Source organism: Nomia melanderi, unplaced genomic scaffold (genome assembly GCF_051020985.1).
Source record: "Nomia melanderi isolate GNS246 unplaced genomic scaffold, iyNomMela1 scaffold0036, whole genome shotgun sequence".
NCBI classification, from domain to species: domain Eukaryota; kingdom Metazoa; phylum Arthropoda; class Insecta; order Hymenoptera; family Halictidae; genus Nomia; species Nomia melanderi.
This window is the reverse complement of record NW_027475151.1, coordinates 35,631-56,089: the sequence shown is the minus strand read 5'-3', so window position 1 is coordinate 56,089 and position 20,459 is coordinate 35,631. Positions and strand designations below refer to the sequence as shown.

General features: G+C 37.5%; 1 pseudogene; it reads right to left on the bottom strand.

Moving 5' to 3' along the window:
• Positions 1-19,542: 19,542 nt before the first annotated feature.
• LOC143175318 (U2 spliceosomal RNA) lies at positions 19,543-19,723 on the bottom strand (annotated as a pseudogene).
• Between the last annotated feature and the right edge of the window lie 736 nt (positions 19,724-20,459).

The following is a 20,459-nucleotide window of genomic DNA, read 5'->3' as shown; positions in this document are numbered from 1 at the left end:
CTCATAACACACCTCCAGATCGCCTCTCGGCCTTATGGCTAAGATCAAAGTGTACCCGAATAACCCAAATCCAGATCGCTTCTCGGCCTTGTGGCTAAGATCAAAGCGTACTCGTATAACGCACATACAGATCGCTTCTCGCCCTTATGGCTAATAAGGCTTATATAGTTTTATATAGTTTTATAAGGTTTCATATTGTTTTCTTAGTTTTATATAGGTATATATAGTTTTATATAGAGTTATACAGTTTTACATAGTTTTATATAGCTTTATATAGTTCTATATAGTTTTATATAGTTGTATATAGTTTTATACTGTTTTATATAGATTTGTATAGTTTTATATAGTTTTGTATAGTTTCATATAGTTTTATATAGTTTTATATAGTTTTATATAGTTTTATATAGTTTTATATAGTTTTATAAAGTTTTAGTAGTTTTAGTAGTTTTGGTGGTTTTATATAGTTTTGTATAGTTTCATATAGTTCTATTAGGTTTACATAGTTTTATATAGTTATATATAGCTTCATATAATATTATATAGTTTTACTAAGATTATATAGTTTTACATAGTTTTATATAGTTTTATATAGTTTTATATAGTTTTATATGGTTTCATATAGGTTCATAGAGTGTTATATAGTTTTATATAGTTTTATATAGTTTTATGTATTTTTATATAGTTTTAGTAATTTTATATAGTTTTGTATAGTTTTCCATAGTTTTATATAGTTTCATATAGATATATATAGTTTCATATAGTTTTATTAGTTTCATTAGTTTGATATAGTTTCATATAGTTTCATATATTTTTATATAGATTTACATAGGTTTACATACTTTTATATACTTTTATTAGTTTTACAAAGCTTTATATAGTTTTATATAACTCTATATAATTTTATATAGTTTTGTATAGTTTTATATAGCTTTATATAGTTCTATGTAGTTTTAAATAATTTTATATAGTTTTATATTGGTGTATTTTTGTTTATACATTTCTATTGGTTCCATATAGTTTTATATGGCTTTAAAACGTTTTATATAGGTTTTTACAGTTTTATATAGTTTTATACAGCTTTACATTGATTTATGTTGTTTTATACTGTTTTATATAAGTTAATCGATTTATAAAGTTTTATTTTAGCTTTATAGAGTTTTATATAGTTTTATATAGATTGATATTGTTTTATGTAGTATTATATAATTAAAATATGGTTTTAATAGATTTGTATAGCTTTAAATAGTTTTATATAATCGTATATTGTTTTCATAGTATTATTAGTGGTATTCTTTTTATGAAAGGCGATCTGGATGTGTGTCATGAGAGTACGCTTTCATCTTACCCATAAGGCCGAGAAGATGCCTGGATGTGCGTTATGCCAGTACGCATTGATCGTCACCATAAGACCGAGAACCGATCTGGATTTGGGTTTTTCGAGTACAATTTGATCTTAGCCATAAGGCCGAGAAGCGACCTGGATTTTGGTTATTCGAGTACACTTTGTGGATGTGTGTTATGCGAGTACACTTTGATCTTAATCATAAGGCCGAGAATCGATCTAGATTTGGGTTATTCGATCACACTTTGATTTTAGCCATAAGGCCGAGAAGCGATCTGGATATGTGTTACGCAAGTGCACTTTGATCTTAGCCATAAGGCCGAGAAGCAATCTGGAATTGGGTTATTCGTGTACACTTTGATCTTGGCCATAAGGCCCAGAAGCGTTCTGGATGTGTGTTATGCGAATACACTTTGCTCTTAGCCATAAGTTATGCGAATACACTTTGCTCTTAGCCATAAGGCCGAGAAGCGATCTGGATGCGTTTTATGCGTGTACACTTTCATCTTAGTTATAAGGCCGAGAAGCGATGTGGATTCGGGTTATTCGGGTAAACTTTGATCTTAGCCATAAGCCCGTGAAGCGTTCTGTATGTGTGTTATTCCAGTACACTATTACCTTAGCCATAATGCCGAGAAGCGATCTGGATTTGGGTTAATCGAGTACACTTTGATCTTTGCCATATGGCCGAGAAGCGATCTGGATTTGGGTTATTCGCGTACACTTTGATCTTAGCCATAAGCCCGTAAAGCGTTCTGGATGTTTGTTATGCGAGTACACTTTGATCTTAGCCATAAGCCCGTGAAGCGTTCTGTATGTGTGTTATTCGAGTACACTATTACCTTAGCCATAAGGCCGAGAAGCGTCCTGGATTAGGGTTATGCGAGTACACTTTGCTCTTAGCCATACGGCAGAGCAGCGATTTGAATGTGTGTTGAGCGAGTACACTTTGATCTTAGCCATAAGGCGGAGCAGCGATCTGGATGTGTGTTATGAGGCGTTTATTTCAAAACATGTTCCCCCGGCCTTACATGCTTCGGCCGGGGGTGGATACATAGTAGCGCCTTTATGGCGATGGCTAATTGATATATTAATTTTAGTTATGATAAAAGTTATCTAGAACCGCCTAGTTGCGGCCTTGGCTATATCGCATATAGATACATACAAGTAGATAGCTGAGTAGGCAAATAAACATAAATTAAAATAAAAGAATACGTTAAAATAATAAATAAATAAATAGATACATATAGATTAAGATTAGCGAATACAATAGAAATAACATAAATAAATAAATAAATAAATAAATAAATAAATAAATAAATTAATTAATTAATAAATAAATAAATAAAAAGAAAGATAAAAAATGATAAATAAATAAGATCGAGGGATAGGTATGTACACTCTGGGTAGAGTATGTACACAAATTATAATTCCTTAGCCAGTTTCCGGTCATTAAGATGCCCGAGCCTTCGCCGTAGAAACTAACGCAAAGCAGAATAATATAACTTAAAGAAATAATACAAAAACAAGACAAAAATAAAAAGAAAAGTATTAATACATAAATTAAGTAGTCACAAAATATATTATAAAATATAAATAAATATATACGATTCGCAAACTTTTAGTGACAATATTTTGGTTAAACTGGGGCGCATGCGCGATAGTGCAGGTTCATATAGATGGTAAGCAGCGTGTTGCAGCAGGCGATAGGAGTGAGCCAGGTTTAAAACCAAAACACATAAGTATTACATAAATAAATAAATAAAAGAGCAAATAAATAAATAAGCAAATAACAAAATAAATAAATAAGTAAATAAATAAAAATAAACAGATATATAGATAAATGAATGAATGAATGAATGAATGAATGAATGAATGAATGAATGAATGAATGAATGAATGAATGAATGAATGAATGAATGAATGAATGAATGAATGAATGAATGAATGAATGAATGAATGAATGAATGAATGAATGAATGAATGAATGAATGAATGAATGAATGAATGAATGAATGAATGAATGAATGAATGAATGAATGAATGAATGAATGAATGAATGAATGAATGAATGAATGAATGAATGAATGAATGAATGAATGAATGAATGAATGAATGAATGAATGAATGAATGAATGAATGAATGAATGAATGAATGAATGAATGAATGAATGAATGAATGAATGAATGAATGAATGAATGAATGAATGAATGAATGAATGAATGAATGAATGAATGAATGAATGAATGAATGAATGAATGAATGAATGAATGAATGAATGAATGAATGAATGAATGAATGAATGAATGAATGAATGAATGAATGAATGAATGAATGAATGAATGAATGAATGAATGAATGAATGAATGAATGAATGAATGAATGAATGAATGAATGAATGAATGAATGAATGAATGAATGAATGAATGAATGAATGAATGAATGAATGAATGAATGAATGAATGAATGAATGAATGAATGAATGAATGAATGAATGAATGAATGAATGAATGAATGAATGAATGAATGAATGAATGAATGAATGAATGAATGAATGAATGAATGAATGAATGAATGAATGAATGAATGAATGAATGAATGAATGAATGAATGAATGAATGAATGAATGAATGAATGAATGAATGAATGAATGAATGAATGAATGAATGAATGAATGAATGAATGAATGAATGAATGAATGAATGAATGAATGAATGAATGAATGAATGAATGAATGAATGAATGAATGAATGAATGAATGAATGAATGAATGAATGAATGAATGAATGAATGAATGAATGAATGAATGAATGAATGAATGAATGAATGAATGAATGAATGAATGAATGAATGAATGAATGAATGAATGAATGAATGAATGAATGAATGAATGAATGAATGAATGAATGAATGAATGAATGAATGAATGAATGAATGAATGAATGAATGAATGAATGAATGAATGAATGAATGAATGAATGAATGAATGAATGAATGAATGAATGAATGAATGAATGAATGAATGAATGAATGAATGAATGAATGAATGAATGAATGAATGAATGAATGAATGAATGAATGAATGAATGAATGAATGAATGAATGAATGAATGAATGAATGAATGAATGAATGAATGAATGAATGAATGAATGAATGAATGAATGAATGAATGAATGAATGAATGAATGAATGAATGAATGAATGAATGAATGAATGAATGAATGAATGAATGAATGAATGAATGAATGAATGAATGAATGAATGAATGAATGAATGAATGAATGAATGAATGAATGAATGAATGAATGAATGAATGAATGAATGAATGAATGAATGAATGAATGAATGAATGAATGAATGAATGAATGAATGAATGAATGAATGAATGAATGAATGAATGAATGAATGAATGAATGAATGAATGAATGAATGAATGAATGAATGAATGAATGAATGAATGAATGAATGAATGAATGAATGAATGAATGAATGAATGAATGAATGAATGAATGAATGAATGAATGAATGAATGAATGAATGAATGAATGAATGAATGAATGAATGAATGAATGAATGAATGAATGAATGAATGAATGAATGAATGAATGAATGAATGAATGAATGAATGAATGAATGAATGAATGAATGAATGAATGAATGAATGAATGAATGAATGAATGAATGAATGAATGAATGAATGAATGAATGAATGAATGAATGAATGAATGAATGAATGAATGAATGAATGAATGAATGAATGAATGAATGAATGAATGAATGAATGAATGAATGAATGAATGAATGAATGAATGAATGAATGAATGAATGAATGAATGAATGAATGAATGAATGAATGAATGAATGAATGAATGAATGAATGAATGAATGAATGAATGAATGAATGAATGAATGAATGAATGAATGAATGAATGAATGAATGAATGAATGAATGAATGAATGAATGAATGAATGAATGAATGAATGAATGAATGAATGAATGAATGAATGAATGAATGAATGAATGAATGAATGAATGAATGAATGAATGAATGAATGAATGAATGAATGAATGAATGAATGAATGAATGAATGAATGAATGAATGAATGAATGAATGAATGAATGAATGAATGAATGAATGAATGAATGAATGAATGAATGAATGAATGAATGAATGAATGAATGAATGAATGAATGAATGAATGAATGAATGAATGAATGAATGAATGAATGAATGAATGAATGAATGAATGAATGAATGAATGAATGAATGAATGAATGAATGAATGAATGAATGAATGAATGAATGAATGAATGAATGAATGAATGAATGAATGAATGAATGAATGAATGAATGAATGAATGAATGAATGAATGAATGAATGAATGAATGAATGAATGAATGAATGAATGAATGAATGAATGAATGAATGAATGAATGAATGAATGAATGAATGAATGAATGAATGAATGAATGAATGAATGAATGAATGAATGAATGAATGAATGAATGAATGAATGAATGAATGAATGAATGAATGAATGAATGAATGAATGAATGAATGAATGAATGAATGAATGAATGAATGAATGAATGAATGAATGAATGAATGAATGAATGAATGAATGAATGAATGAATGAATGAATGAATGAATGAATGAATGAATGAATGAATGAATGAATGAATGAATGAATGAATGAATGAATGAATGAATGAATGAATGAATGAATGAATGAATGAATGAATGAATGAATGAATGAATGAATGAATGAATGAATGAATGAATGAATGAATGAATGAATGAATGAATGAATGAATGAATGAATGAATGAATGAATGAATGAATGAATGAATGAATGAATGAATGAATGAATGAATGAATGAATGAATGAATGAATGAATGAATGAATGAATGAATGAATGAATGAATGAATGAATGAATGAATGAATGAATGAATGAATGAATGAATGAATGAATGAATGAATGAATGAATGAATGAATGAATGAATGAATGAATGAATGAATGAATGAATGAATGAATGAATGAATGAATGAATGAATGAATGAATGAATGAATGAATGAATGAATGAATGAATGAATGAATGAATGAATGAATGAATGAATGAATGAATGAATGAATGAATGAATGAATGAATGAATGAATGAATGAATGAATGAATGAATGAATGAATGAATGAATGAATGAATGAATGAATGAATGAATGAATGAATGAATGAATGAATGAATGAATGAATGAATGAATGAATGAATGAATGAATGAATGAATGAATGAATGAATGAATGAATGAATGAATGAATGAATGAATGAATGAATGAATGAATGAATGAATGAATGAATGAATGAATGAATGAATGAATGAATGAATGAATGAATGAATGAATGAATGAATGAATGAATGAATGAATGAATGAATGAATGAATGAATGAATGAATGAATGAATGAATGAATGAATGAATGAATGAATGAATGAATGAATGAATGAATGAATGAATGAATGAATGAATGAATGAATGAATGAATGAATGAATGAATGAATGAATGAATGAATGAATGAATGAATGAATGAATGAATGAATGAATGAATGAATGAATGAATGAATGAATGAATGAATGAATGAATGAATGAATGAATGAATGAATGAATGAATGAATGAATGAATGAATGAATGAATGAATGAATGAATGAATGAATGAATGAATGAATGAATGAATGAATGAATGAATGAATGAATGAATGAATGAATGAATGAATGAATGAATGAATGAATGAATGAATGAATGAATGAATGAATGAATGAATGAATGAATGAATGAATGAATGAATGAATGAATGAATGAATGAATGAATGAATGAATGAATGAATGAATGAATGAATGAATGAATGAATGAATGAATGAATGAATGAATGAATGAATGAATGAATGAATGAATGAATGAATGAATGAATGAATGAATGAATGAATGAATGAATGAATGAATGAATGAATGAATGAATGAATGAATGAATGAATGAATGAATGAATGAATGAATGAATGAATGAATGAATGAATGAATGAATGAATGAATGAATGAATGAATGAATGAATGAATGAATGAATGAATGAATGAATGAATGAATGAATGAATGAATGAATGAATGAATGAATGAATGAATGAATGAATGAATGAATGAATGAATGAATGAATGAATGAATGAATGAATGAATGAATGAATGAATGAATGAATGAATGAATGAATGAATGAATGAATGAATGAATGAATGAATGAATGAATGAATGAATGAATGAATGAATGAATGAATGAATGAATGAATGAATGAATGAATGAATGAATGAATGAATGAATGAATGAATGAATGAATGAATGAATGAATGAATGAATGAATGAATGAATGAATGAATGAATGAATGAATGAATGAATGAATGAATGAATGAATGAATGAATGAATGAATGAATGAATGAATGAATGAATGAATGAATGAATGAATGAATGAATGAATGAATGAATGAATGAATGAATGAATGAATGAATGAATGAATGAATGAATGAATGAATGAATGAATGAATGAATGAATGAATGAATGAATGAATGAATGAATGAATGAATGAATGAATGAATGAATGAATGAATGAATGAATGAATGAATGAATGAATGAATGAATGAATGAATGAATGAATGAATGAATGAATGAATGAATGAATGAATGAATGAATGAATGAATGAATGAATGAATGAATGAATGAATGAATGAATGAATGAATGAATGAATGAATGAATGAATGAATGAATGAATGAATGAATGAATGAATGAATGAATGAATGAATGAATGAATGAATGAATGAATGAATGAATGAATGAATGAATGAATGAATGAATGAATGAATGAATGAATGAATGAATGAATGAATGAATGAATGAATGAATGAATGAATGAATGAATGAATGAATGAATGAATGAATGAATGAATGAATGAATGAATGAATGAATGAATGAATGAATGAATGAATGAATGAATGAATGAATGAATGAATGAATGAATGAATGAATGAATGAATGAATGAATGAATGAATGAATGAATGAATGAATGAATGAATGAATGAATGAATGAATGAATGAATGAATGAATGAATGAATGAATGAATGAATGAATGAATGAATGAATGAATGAATGAATGAATGAATGAATGAATGAATGAATGAATGAATGAATGAATGAATGAATGAATGAATGAATGAATGAATGAATGAATGAATGAATGAATGAATGAATGAATGAATGAATGAATGAATGAATGAATGAATGAATGAATGAATGAATGAATGAATGAATGAATGAATGAATGAATGAATGAATGAATGAATGAATGAATGAATGAATGAATGAATGAATGAATGAATGAATGAATGAATGAATGAATGAATGAATGAATGAATGAATGAATGAATGAATGAATGAATGAATGAATGAATGAATGAATGAATGAATGAATGAATGAATGAATGAATGAATGAATGAATGAATGAATGAATGAATGAATGAATGAATGAATGAATGAATGAATGAATGAATGAATGAATGAATGAATGAATGAATGAATGAATGAATGAATGAATGAATGAATGAATGAATGAATGAATGAATGAATGAATGAATGAATGAATGAATGAATGAATGAATGAATGAATGAATGAATGAATGAATGAATGAATGAATGAATGAATGAATGAATGAATGAATGAATGAATGAATGAATGAATGAATGAATGAATGAATGAATGAATGAATGAATGAATGAATGAATGAATGAATGAATGAATGAATGAATGAATGAATGAATGAATGAATGAATGAATGAATGAATGAATGAATGAATGAATGAATGAATGAATGAATGAATGAATGAATGAATGAATGAATGAATGAATGAATGAATGAATGAATGAATGAATGAATGAATGAATGAATGAATGAATGAATGAATGAATGAATGAATGAATGAATGAATGAATGAATGAATGAATGAATGAATGAATGAATGAATGAATGAATGAATGAATGAATGAATGAATGAATGAATGAATGAATGAATGAATGAATGAATGAATGAATGAATGAATGAATGAATGAATGAATGAATGAATGAATGAATGAATGAATGAATGAATGAATGAATGAATGAATGAATGAATGAATGAATGAATGAATGAATGAATGAATGAATGAATGAATGAATGAATGAATGAATGAATGAATGAATGAATGAATGAATGAATGAATGAATGAATGAATGAATGAATGAATGAATGAATGAATGAATGAATGAATGAATGAATGAATGAATGAATGAATGAATGAATGAATGAATGAATGAATGAATGAATGAATGAATGAATGAATGAATGAATGAATGAATGAATGAATGAATGAATGAATGAATGAATGAATGAATGAATGAATGAATGAATGAATGAATGAATGAATGAATGAATGAATGAATGAATGAATGAATGAATGAATGAATGAATGAATGAATGAATGAATGAATGAATGAATGAATGAATGAATGAATGAATGAATGAATGAATGAATGAATGAATGAATGAATGAATGAATGAATGAATGAATGAATGAATGAATGAATGAATGAATGAATGAATGAATGAATGAATGAATGAATGAATGAATGAATGAATGAATGAATGAATGAATGAATGAATGAATGAATGAATGAATGAATGAATGAATGAATGAATGAATGAATGAATGAATGAATGAATGAATGAATGAATGAATGAATGAATGAATGAATGAATGAATGAATGAATGAATGAATGAATGAATGAATGAATGAATGAATGAATGAATGAATGAATGAATGAATGAATGAATGAATGAATGAATGAATGAATGAATGAATGAATGAATGAATGAATGAATGAATGAATGAATGAATGAATGAATGAATGAATGAATGAATGAATGAATGAATGAATGAATGAATGAATGAATGAATGAATGAATGAATGAATGAATGAATGAATGAATGAATGAATGAATGAATGAATGAATGAATGAATGAATGAATGAATGAATGAATGAATGAATGAATGAATGAATGAATGAATGAATGAATGAATGAATGAATGAATGAATGAATGAATGAATGAATGAATGAATGAATGAATGAATGAATGAATGAATGAATGAATGAATGAATGAATGAATGAATGAATGAATGAATGAATGAATGAATGAATGAATGAATGAATGAATGAATGAATGAATGAATGAATGAATGAATGAATGAATGAATGAATGAATGAATGAATGAATGAATGAATGAATGAATGAATGAATGAATGAATGAATGAATGAATGAATGAATGAATGAATGAATGAATGAATGAATGAATGAATGAATGAATGAATGAATGAATGAATGAATGAATGAATGAATGAATGAATGAATGAATGAATGAATGAATGAATGAATGAATGAATGAATGAATGAATGAATGAATGAATGAATGAATGAATGAATGAATGAATGAATGAATGAATGAATGAATGAATGAATGAATGAATGAATGAATGAATGAATGAATGAATGAATGAATGAATGAATGAATGAATGAATGAATGAATGAATGAATGAATGAATGAATGAATGAATGAATGAATGAATGAATGAATGAATGAATGAATGAATGAATGAATGAATGAATGAATGAATGAATGAATGAATGAATGAATGAATGAATGAATGAATGAATGAATGAATGAATGAATGAATGAATGAATGAATGAATGAATGAATGAATGAATGAATGAATGAATGAATGAATGAATGAATGAATGAATGAATGAATGAATGAATGAATGAATGAATGAATGAATGAATGAATGAATGAATGAATGAATGAATGAATGAATGAATGAATGAATGAATGAATGAATGAATGAATGAATGAATGAATGAATGAATGAATGAATGAATGAATGAATGAATGAATGAATGAATGAATGAATGAATGAATGAATGAATGAATGAATGAATGAATGAATGAATGAATGAATGAATGAATGAATGAATGAATGAATGAATGAATGAATGAATGAATGAATGAATGAATGAATGAATGAATGAATGAATGAATGAATGAATGAATGAATGAATGAATGAATGAATGAATGAATGAATGAATGAATGAATGAATGAATGAATGAATGAATGAATGAATGAATGAATGAATGAATGAATGAATGAATGAATGAATGAATGAATGAATGAATGAATGAATGAATGAATGAATGAATGAATGAATGAATGAATGAATGAATGAATGAATGAATGAATGAATGAATGAATGAATGAATGAATGAATGAATGAATGAATGAATGAATGAATGAATGAATGAATGAATGAATGAATGAATGAATGAATGAATGAATGAATGAATGAATGAATGAATGAATGAATGAATGAATGAATGAATGAATGAATGAATGAATGAATGAATGAATGAATGAATGAATGAATGAATGAATGAATGAATGAATGAATGAATGAATGAATGAATGAATGAATGAATGAATGAATGAATGAATGAATGAATGAATGAATGAATGAATGAATGAATGAATGAATGAATGAATGAATGAATGAATGAATGAATGAATGAATGAATGAATGAATGAATGAATGAATGAATGAATGAATGAATGAATGAATGAATGAATGAATGAATGAATGAATGAATGAATGAATGAATGAATGAATGAATGAATGAATGAATGAATGAATGAATGAATGAATGAATGAATGAATGAATGAATGAATGAATGAATGAATGAATGAATGAATGAATGAATGAATGAATGAATGAATGAATGAATGAATGAATGAATGAATGAATGAATGAATGAATGAATGAATGAATCAATGAATAGACAAATAAATAAATAAATAATTAAATAAATAAATAGATACTTAAATAAATAGACAAATACATAAATAAATAAATAAATAAATAAATAAATAGATAGTTAAATAAATAGACAAATACATAAATAAATAAATAAATAAATAAATAAATAAATAGATACTTAAATAAATAGACAAATACATAAATAAATAAATAAATAAATAAATAAATAGATAGTTAAATAAATAGACAAATACATAAATAAATAAATAAATAAATAAATAGATAGTTAAATAAATAGACAAATAAATAAATAAATAAATACATAAATAAAGAAATATATAAATAGCTAAAACAATGGACAAATAGGTGGATAAATAAATATGTAAATAGTTAAAACAATAAATAAGTAAATAATAATAAATAGATAAATAAATTGGCAAACACCTGGCTGTTACAGCTGTGGAAAGATAACTGTGCCATAATATGAAATGAATAGAAAGAGTACGAAAGTTGATAGATTAAAAAGAACCAGTGTCCCATCACTAGTAAAATAAGAAAACTAAAGATTGATAAAAAGCGGTTAAGTAATGTCAAAAGTCGATAAATAAAACAGAAGAAAAGTAGTAGTTTAATTAAAACAAATAATAATAGATAGCATAAAAAAGAGAGAAGCAAGAATTAAAATAGATAGTTAAAAGATTAAGAGGGATAGTTGAAAATATTAAAAGCAAAGTGCATAAGTATAGGTTGTTAGTTAAAATTCCATAGTTATTAAAATAATAAAATATAGCTCACAGACACTTGGTTAATGGTTAGGTATCAACTTTTGTACTTACCCTATCGCTGCCTCCGTCTGCTGCTCCTCTACCTAAGTCGGGGGAGTTGACCCCCGCAGTTCTTAAATGGGTCGGCCTGGATCAGGGGCCGGGACATCCTCAGTGAGGGCCTCGCGATACTGGCGAACTCCCGAGACGTGCTCCACGTAGATATCCCGGCTCCACCGGACAATATCCGACACAATGAGCCGGCGCATCAGAGATGCGTACCGATTACCGATACGCAAAATCTTCAACACAGACTCATTGGCCGGATCCCAGGAGCCGAGGGCACCGACGACGATCGCGGAGACCGCCACCCGATAACCGCGCCCTCCGAGAACGTCGGCCAGGGGCTTTTACTTCTGTATCTTTCGCGCCCTGGCCTCCTCGAATGAAATATATTCGTTCTCGAAGGGCACGGTAACATCGACGATGACGATGCTCCTTGAGGGCTCGTGCCTGACAACGATGTCAGGCCTAAGAGCCCCCAGATGCCCGTCAATGCCCTCGACCGTCCGGTTAACCCTTAATTCCCCTGGGAGCCGGCAGGCCTTAGCGATGCGGGAAACCACCGCATCGTGGCGAAGTTGCCAGGCCGCCGAATGCAGACGACAGGGGCAAAGGACGCGGGGAAGGGATTCGAGCTCCGCCCCACAGCGCCGGCAACGCTTATCACCCTCACCCCAGCGTCTTGCCCCGTTAAGAGGCAAGACGTCAAGGCGAGCTCGGTGAATGAAGCGCCAATCGGCGAAGCGGGTGAAGTTGCCGCCGCGGAGGAAGTGGTTTGAAGCACCACTCCGCGACGACACCCCGAATACCTTCCCCTGGTCCTTCTTACGCTGAAGGCGTAGGTGGTAATATTCTACCACTGCCATCCGCAATCGGCGAATCATCTGGACCCTCGCCACGGGCGGGACAATGGTCTCCCGATCGCGAGAACCACTGAGCGTAATCGCGAGCTCAGATCTCTCCTCGCTCCACTGCCAACGCAATCCGAGCAGGTCCCGACTCCTGCGTGCCGCGTTCCGTGCCCTCGACCACAGCGAAGAAATGTCCCCCCCGTCCCTGGCGAAGTACCCCTTCAGCGAACCAGAGAGGTACTCGGCCAGGTCATTGTTCGACGGGTTGGTATGGCCGATTTTCCTGGCTACAGCCTCGCGCAGCGAGTTCCAGTTCAACTCCCTGACCACCGCATCATCCGCCGTCAAAAGACGGAACGCATGAGCGATGGTCAGGACGTCGGCCATGTCAGCAAGCGGAAGCAGTCCATATCCCCCCCTACTAGGTGGGAGGTAGACTACTTCCGCGCTGGCCCGCTGCGGGAGGTTGAGCCAGGACTTGGCCATACGTCGAATCTCTTTGTCGACAGTAATTAAGGGACGTTTCTCCGCGTGGGCTCCCCGCAGGTAGAAGTCGAGGCGTGGCAGTATAAAAGCTGCCACGGTCTCGGCCTTCTGCCACGGGGCCAAGAGGGAACGGTCGACGGCCTGCAGGTCCTGGACCAGCTCTTCGATCGTCAACAGTGGGGTTTAACGGACCTGAAACCTTGTGGGAACGCCCAGGTGTTCGTAGGTCTTACCGGCTGCCAGGGCGCGCATTTCCTGACCCTGGATGGTGAAGCGAGTGGACGGATCTCGCGCGGCCCCCTACCACGATGGTGGAGGGTCGCGCATTTTGCGGGATTAAACTGCAATCCGATGCCACTCGCCGCAGCACCCACTGCCTTTAGCAGCGTTTCCATACCCTCCGGGGTGTCGGCGATCAACGCGAGATCGTCCGCGTACGCCAGGACACTGTGCCGATGGCCGTGCAGCGTGTAACCCGCCGAGGTCCCAGTAGCTGCGCGCAGCACCGGTTCCAGGGCGAGGTTAAACGCCACAGGGCTCATCAGACAGCCCAGGCGCACCCCGGAGAGGATCGAAACGGGGTCGGTAAACCCGTCGGCTTTCAGCACCCGTGTGGTGCAACCGTGGTACATACTCTTCAGAATATTCTGAAGAGTAGAGGGAACCCCGGCCTCCACGAAGGATTGGTAGATGGAGGCGTGGGGGACCGAGCCGAACGCGTTCGCCAGGTCCAACCACGCCACCACTGCCTGACGCCCCCACCTGCGAGCGTCTGTAAGGGCCCCCTGCAACACGAAGTTATGTTCATAACACCCCTCGTACGGCAAGAAGCCCTTTTGCGCGGGACTTAGGCGCTTGTTCTGGACCGACCACGCGACGAGACGGTCAGCCAGAACAGCGGCGGAGAGCTTCGGGGTCGTGTCAGATATGGCCAGCGGTCGCCAGTTTTGACAGGTCGTGGCGATCGCCCTTTTTGTGCACAAGCACAGTGTTGGAAATTTTCCAACACGAGGGGACCGACTCCAGACGAAGACACAAATTGAACAAAGAGGTCAGCAAATGTGACCCCGGATCTGCCCTTTTTAGATCATTGTAAGTTAGACCGTCGGGACCGGGCGCAGAGTTTGTCATACGCCTGATCCGACGATCTACCTCACTCATTTTTAAGAGCTTCACCAAGGCCACATTGCTGGCCTCGTCTGGAGCCTCGATGGAAGGCGGGGGAGGCCTAGCTCCCAGGTTCCCCGCCGGTAAGTACATGTTGAGAAAGTACTCATGTACCCTGTCCTTAGGCACTTTGCAGTGCAAGGACGGGCCCATGAGCACCTCCTGAACAGCACGCCGGCGGTTCTGCCTGAAGAGCCGTTGTATCCGCGTAGCCTCCCTTACCTGGTCTCCCCGCGTTGGTCCACCTGCCAACACAGGACGATCGCGGTGACCGTTCGAACCGCGAGCCGCTTGGTCGCCCGACACGCCCCTAGCTCTCGCAAGCCGTTGGGGCCTATCCGTCCCGACCCCTCTCGTGGTCGGTCCCCCGACTCTGAAGCCCTGCAGGTATGCTGCGATTTCCCTCGCAACATCCTCCAGCTGCTCCAGGGAGCCAGCGTTCTGCGCAATGCCGATCAGCAACTCTCTCTCCGAAGGAAACGCTACCCCAACCAAAGGCCGGATGGCGCCCCTTCTTCGAGAGGAATGCCCGGATGCCGCAGGACGCCTGGGCTCACGAGGTCCCGAGGCACGCGAGGGTGCGGTCGTTCTGCGACTTCTCGCAGGTGCGGTCGCCTCCGTCGCGGAGGCAGGAGCACCCCTCACGGTTACATCAACGGTGACGGGCCTCCGATTATCCCTCCCCGCGCGATTTAAAACTACCCCTTCCCGCAAAGTAAAAAGGGAGCCGGGGGCACTACGTGGGACACTCGGGAGTAGCGAAAGGCTAAACGATGTTACGCTACTCACCGAGGGCGCCCCGGAGCACCCTGCTCCAGGCCGATGCGCGTTATTGTGCGCGGCGCTGTTGTTGTTGTTGCTGCTGCTGCTGCTGCCCGGTGGCGGCCGGGCGGGGGACTTTTCTCGCGGTGGTAGAGGAGGCGTCGTCGTCCTCTTCTCTGGCGGCAGCGGCTGCGCCTCCTCTTCGGACGACGAGCTCGACAACAGGATCCCGCGGTGGTGGCGTCGGCGGGATCCAGCAGCGATTCGCCACGGCTCCGGTGATGATTCCGGGGTTGCGGCTGCCCCGGCCGGCTGTGGCACCTCCACCTCTTCGATGGGTGGGAGGAGCGGGGCCGCTGGAGATGGTGGTAGCGGCCTGGCTACCATCGCTCCTCCTACAATAGGCTGGGGGGTCATTATCGGATGGTCGGCGGCGTCCTGGGGCTACGGTGCTTCCTCGGTGGGGGGCTGCGTCTTGGTGGCGGTGGTGATGGCCCGGGCGGTGTAGGGGTGGCCCTGGTTGCTGTACGCAGCCCCCTTTCCGGCGCGACGTCTATCGGCGAGGGAGGTGACGTGTAGGAAGGGGTGCCCGCTGTGACGGCGGCGTATGATGGCGAAGCCGCTGTCCTTACCCCCGAGGGTTTCCTTTGGGCGGCCCGAGGTGGTGATGGGCCGCTGGAGGGATCCTTCCCTTGAGCCACCGCCCTTGGAGATGGAGTTTGGGCGGTGGGTGTCCCTCCTAATCTCGGGGGCGTTCTTCTGGCTCCGGTCGGAGCCGCTACCGTCCCCCGTGTGGTGGTGGTGGTTCTTCTGCCCACCTCCACCGGGGCGCTGGCACCCCTCGTACCCCGTGTCACCCGCCCTTGGGTGGTGGTGGGCGGGGTCTTGACGGGTGGGGTCCTCGCTGGAGGGGTGCCAGTCGACCCCCTGGTAGCGGGGGCCGTTCTTCTGCCCGGTGGGGTGAGCCTCGTTGTGGTAGCGGCTGAGGGATCGGAGCCCCTCCCGGTAGCAGGCGCCCTTGCAGCCGGCGGCGATGTCATAGGAGCAGCCGACCCCGATCGCCGCGGCGGGCTGCCGCTCTTATTGACCGGTAGCGTTCCCTTGGGTTTGGTGTAGATTGGTTGTGGGGCGAGGGGTCGGGGGCGCGGGCCGGGCGCTGGTAGTCGGCCCAATGGTGATGGTTAGCGTGGGAGTGCTGGACCGGCTTCAGGGCCGCGCTTTGCCCCCCCCCCCCTAGCCGCCGGTCTCGTTGTCGTCGTCTTCGTCGTCGTCCTCGTAGTCCTCGTTGTTGTCCCCGTCGTAGTTGCAGATGTTTTAGCTTTTGCCGTTGTTGTTGCCGCTGCCGCCATTGTGCGCCGCGTCGTGCAGGTGGTGATTGCCGTCCCCGTTGAATCCCTCGTCGTAGAAAGGGTGTGGGTGGGCGGCTACGTCGCGGCGCACGTCGTTTGCGGGGGCGGGGACTGGGCCGCCAAATTGGCAGCAGCTAACGCAACAGCGCGCGGTTCTACGGAGGCGAATAACGCGGAACTCCCCCGACGAGAGGTGTTGCTCCAACCGGTCGAACCTGTCACGGGAACTGTACAAGTCCCACACGGATTGTTCTGTTGGTCGGATTTGTGTAAAAAGTCGCGGTGCAGCCTCTCCACCTTGAGAGGATACCTCCCATCGCCGGTGAAACTGCACTCACGACACTTGTACGTCAATACAACGCCCGGATGATGTTTCCGGGCGTGCTTTGTCAAATCCGTGTGGGACTTGTACACGCCACTCATCCTGATCCCGGGGACACCGAAGCAGGCAGGGCATCGGAACTCCGCCGGGAAGGGAGTCACCAGGGCGAGATTATTACTCCCCTCGGTAGTGCAGGAGGTGACTGACGCACTATCACCGCGGTCCTGTATCGCTCTTAAGACTAAGTCCTACGCTAAGTGAGACAGAAGAAGAGACAGAGTTGCTGTGGCAAATATTTCTAAGTGCCACAGCGAGGCGAAACGGGGAGGATAGACAGAGTGGGAATAACAGAGGAAGAGAAGAGAAAACTAAGTCCAAAGCGACAGAAGGAATACCGCCACGCGCTAACACCCTACTGACTCCGCCGGCACTAAGTCCGGTGTCGAAGACTGCCTGGAAAAATGACAGCCTCCGACGTGGCAGTCGGTAGGGAGACTAACAGGTGACGGTTACGAAGGAGTGCAGCGATCTCGATGGAGGAAGAGCGACGGAATCACCCACTCCACCGAGGACTGCACTAACTAACGGGTGAGTGGAGTCAGCCTCCACGCGGGCGGTGACTGAAGGGAAAAGAAGGAAGTGGAGGCGCCACTCGACTCGGACCTCACGCGTCCCGGTCCGTTGATACACTTCAACGGATGAGAGAGATCGGAGGAGTGGGTGGACGCGTAGGGGTAAGGTAGAGGACTACCGACGATGATTCGAGCACCGCAGACGGCTGGAGACCGGCTGCGTTACCCTCCTCACTGCCGGGGGGATAGAAAGAGAAGAGAGACTCACTCGGCGCAGGAGTCCAGCGATGCAGGAGCTCTCTCCGAGGGGAATAACACCTCGCTCCTGATTCCTGATCCAGCGGAGGTAGACGTGGATCAGGCGAGCCGTCCTTCCCGTCGGGGTTGCCGATGGCCAAGTCCTGGTGGGTCGTAGCGGTGTTGGGTGACCCACGTAGAGGAAGACCAGGGCTGATGGGGTTGGCCTGTGGTGGTTGTTGGCGTCCAAATAGAGGGCTGGTTGTCCTAGGACCCTCTTAGACCCTCAGTAGACCCTGGTCGTCCTCTCCCTCGATTGTCCACGGAAGCAGGATGGTGGGCGGCGCAGGTGGTGATGCGCAGGTGATCCTCCCGCGCAGGTGGGCGGCGCAGGTGTACTCCCGCGCAGGCTTGATCCGGTCCCGTGGCGAAGGCACTTTATCACACTTTACCGCACAACACCTCGAGCACTGATCGTGAACAGACCTTGCCGCGCACACGCCCGATCGCAACTCGGCCCGCACTGTTGCGTAGTACCGCGGCGGGTGAATTTACCGAGATTTCGGGACTTCGCGGAGCCAGAATATTAAGGGGCTTACTCTTTGGAGTCCCGAGTCGGTCCAGCAGGTGAAAAAAAATAAGAGCTCTAATTAGCAGCGCTAATTGAGCCGCTTCTGGCGGCACTGCAGTGCCGGACCGACTCACGGCGGAAGTGGAGCGAGCCCTAGTGATCCGCCTGAATCCAAAAATCGGGTTAATTTTCTGACTCCGCGATGCGGAGTGTATCAGATATTAAGCTGATAAGAACAGATAAAAAGCGCTTTATTCACAAAGAATGTTCCCCCAGCCTTACATTGTTTGGCTGGGGGTGGATACATAGTAGCGCCTTTATGGCGAAGGCAAAATAGTTGATATAACTCTATAGCGTCTGTCGCTATTTTCAGATCTCAATCGGCGGTGGCTCTTATCTCATAAACACCTTAGCATTTATATGAATCTAGCAAGAGTCTGAATATGTATATACTAGTGGAAGTAGATAGTTAATCGAATAAATAGCCAAACTAGAATAAATTATATAAATAAATAAATAATAGTAGCGTAGATTAAATAAACAAATATACATAGCATACATAAATATAAACAAGAAAAGAAGAGGCACAGAAATATATAAATATACATAAATAAATAAATAAATAAATAGATAAAATAAATAACCAAACAGAAATAAGCGAGAATAAACATTAAAGATTAAATAAACAAATATACATAGCATAAATAAATATGGACAAAATAAATATAAGTGTAGATATATAGCTAAAGGTAATTTTCAATATATACAATTCAGTGGTTAAATATGTACATAATATGTAGTTCCTAGTCAAATCCGGGCTCTACTGTGCCCCGGCCTTCGCCATAAAAAACAGCACAAAAATAAAATAAAATAAATAGATATATAAATATAAATACGATTAAAAGCATCTCAGTAGCGGCTATTTCGCATTTCAATTAGGGCGCATGCGCGGAAGTGCAGTTATAGAGAAGCGGTTAGTATAGAATTAGAGTAGGCGGTTGAGG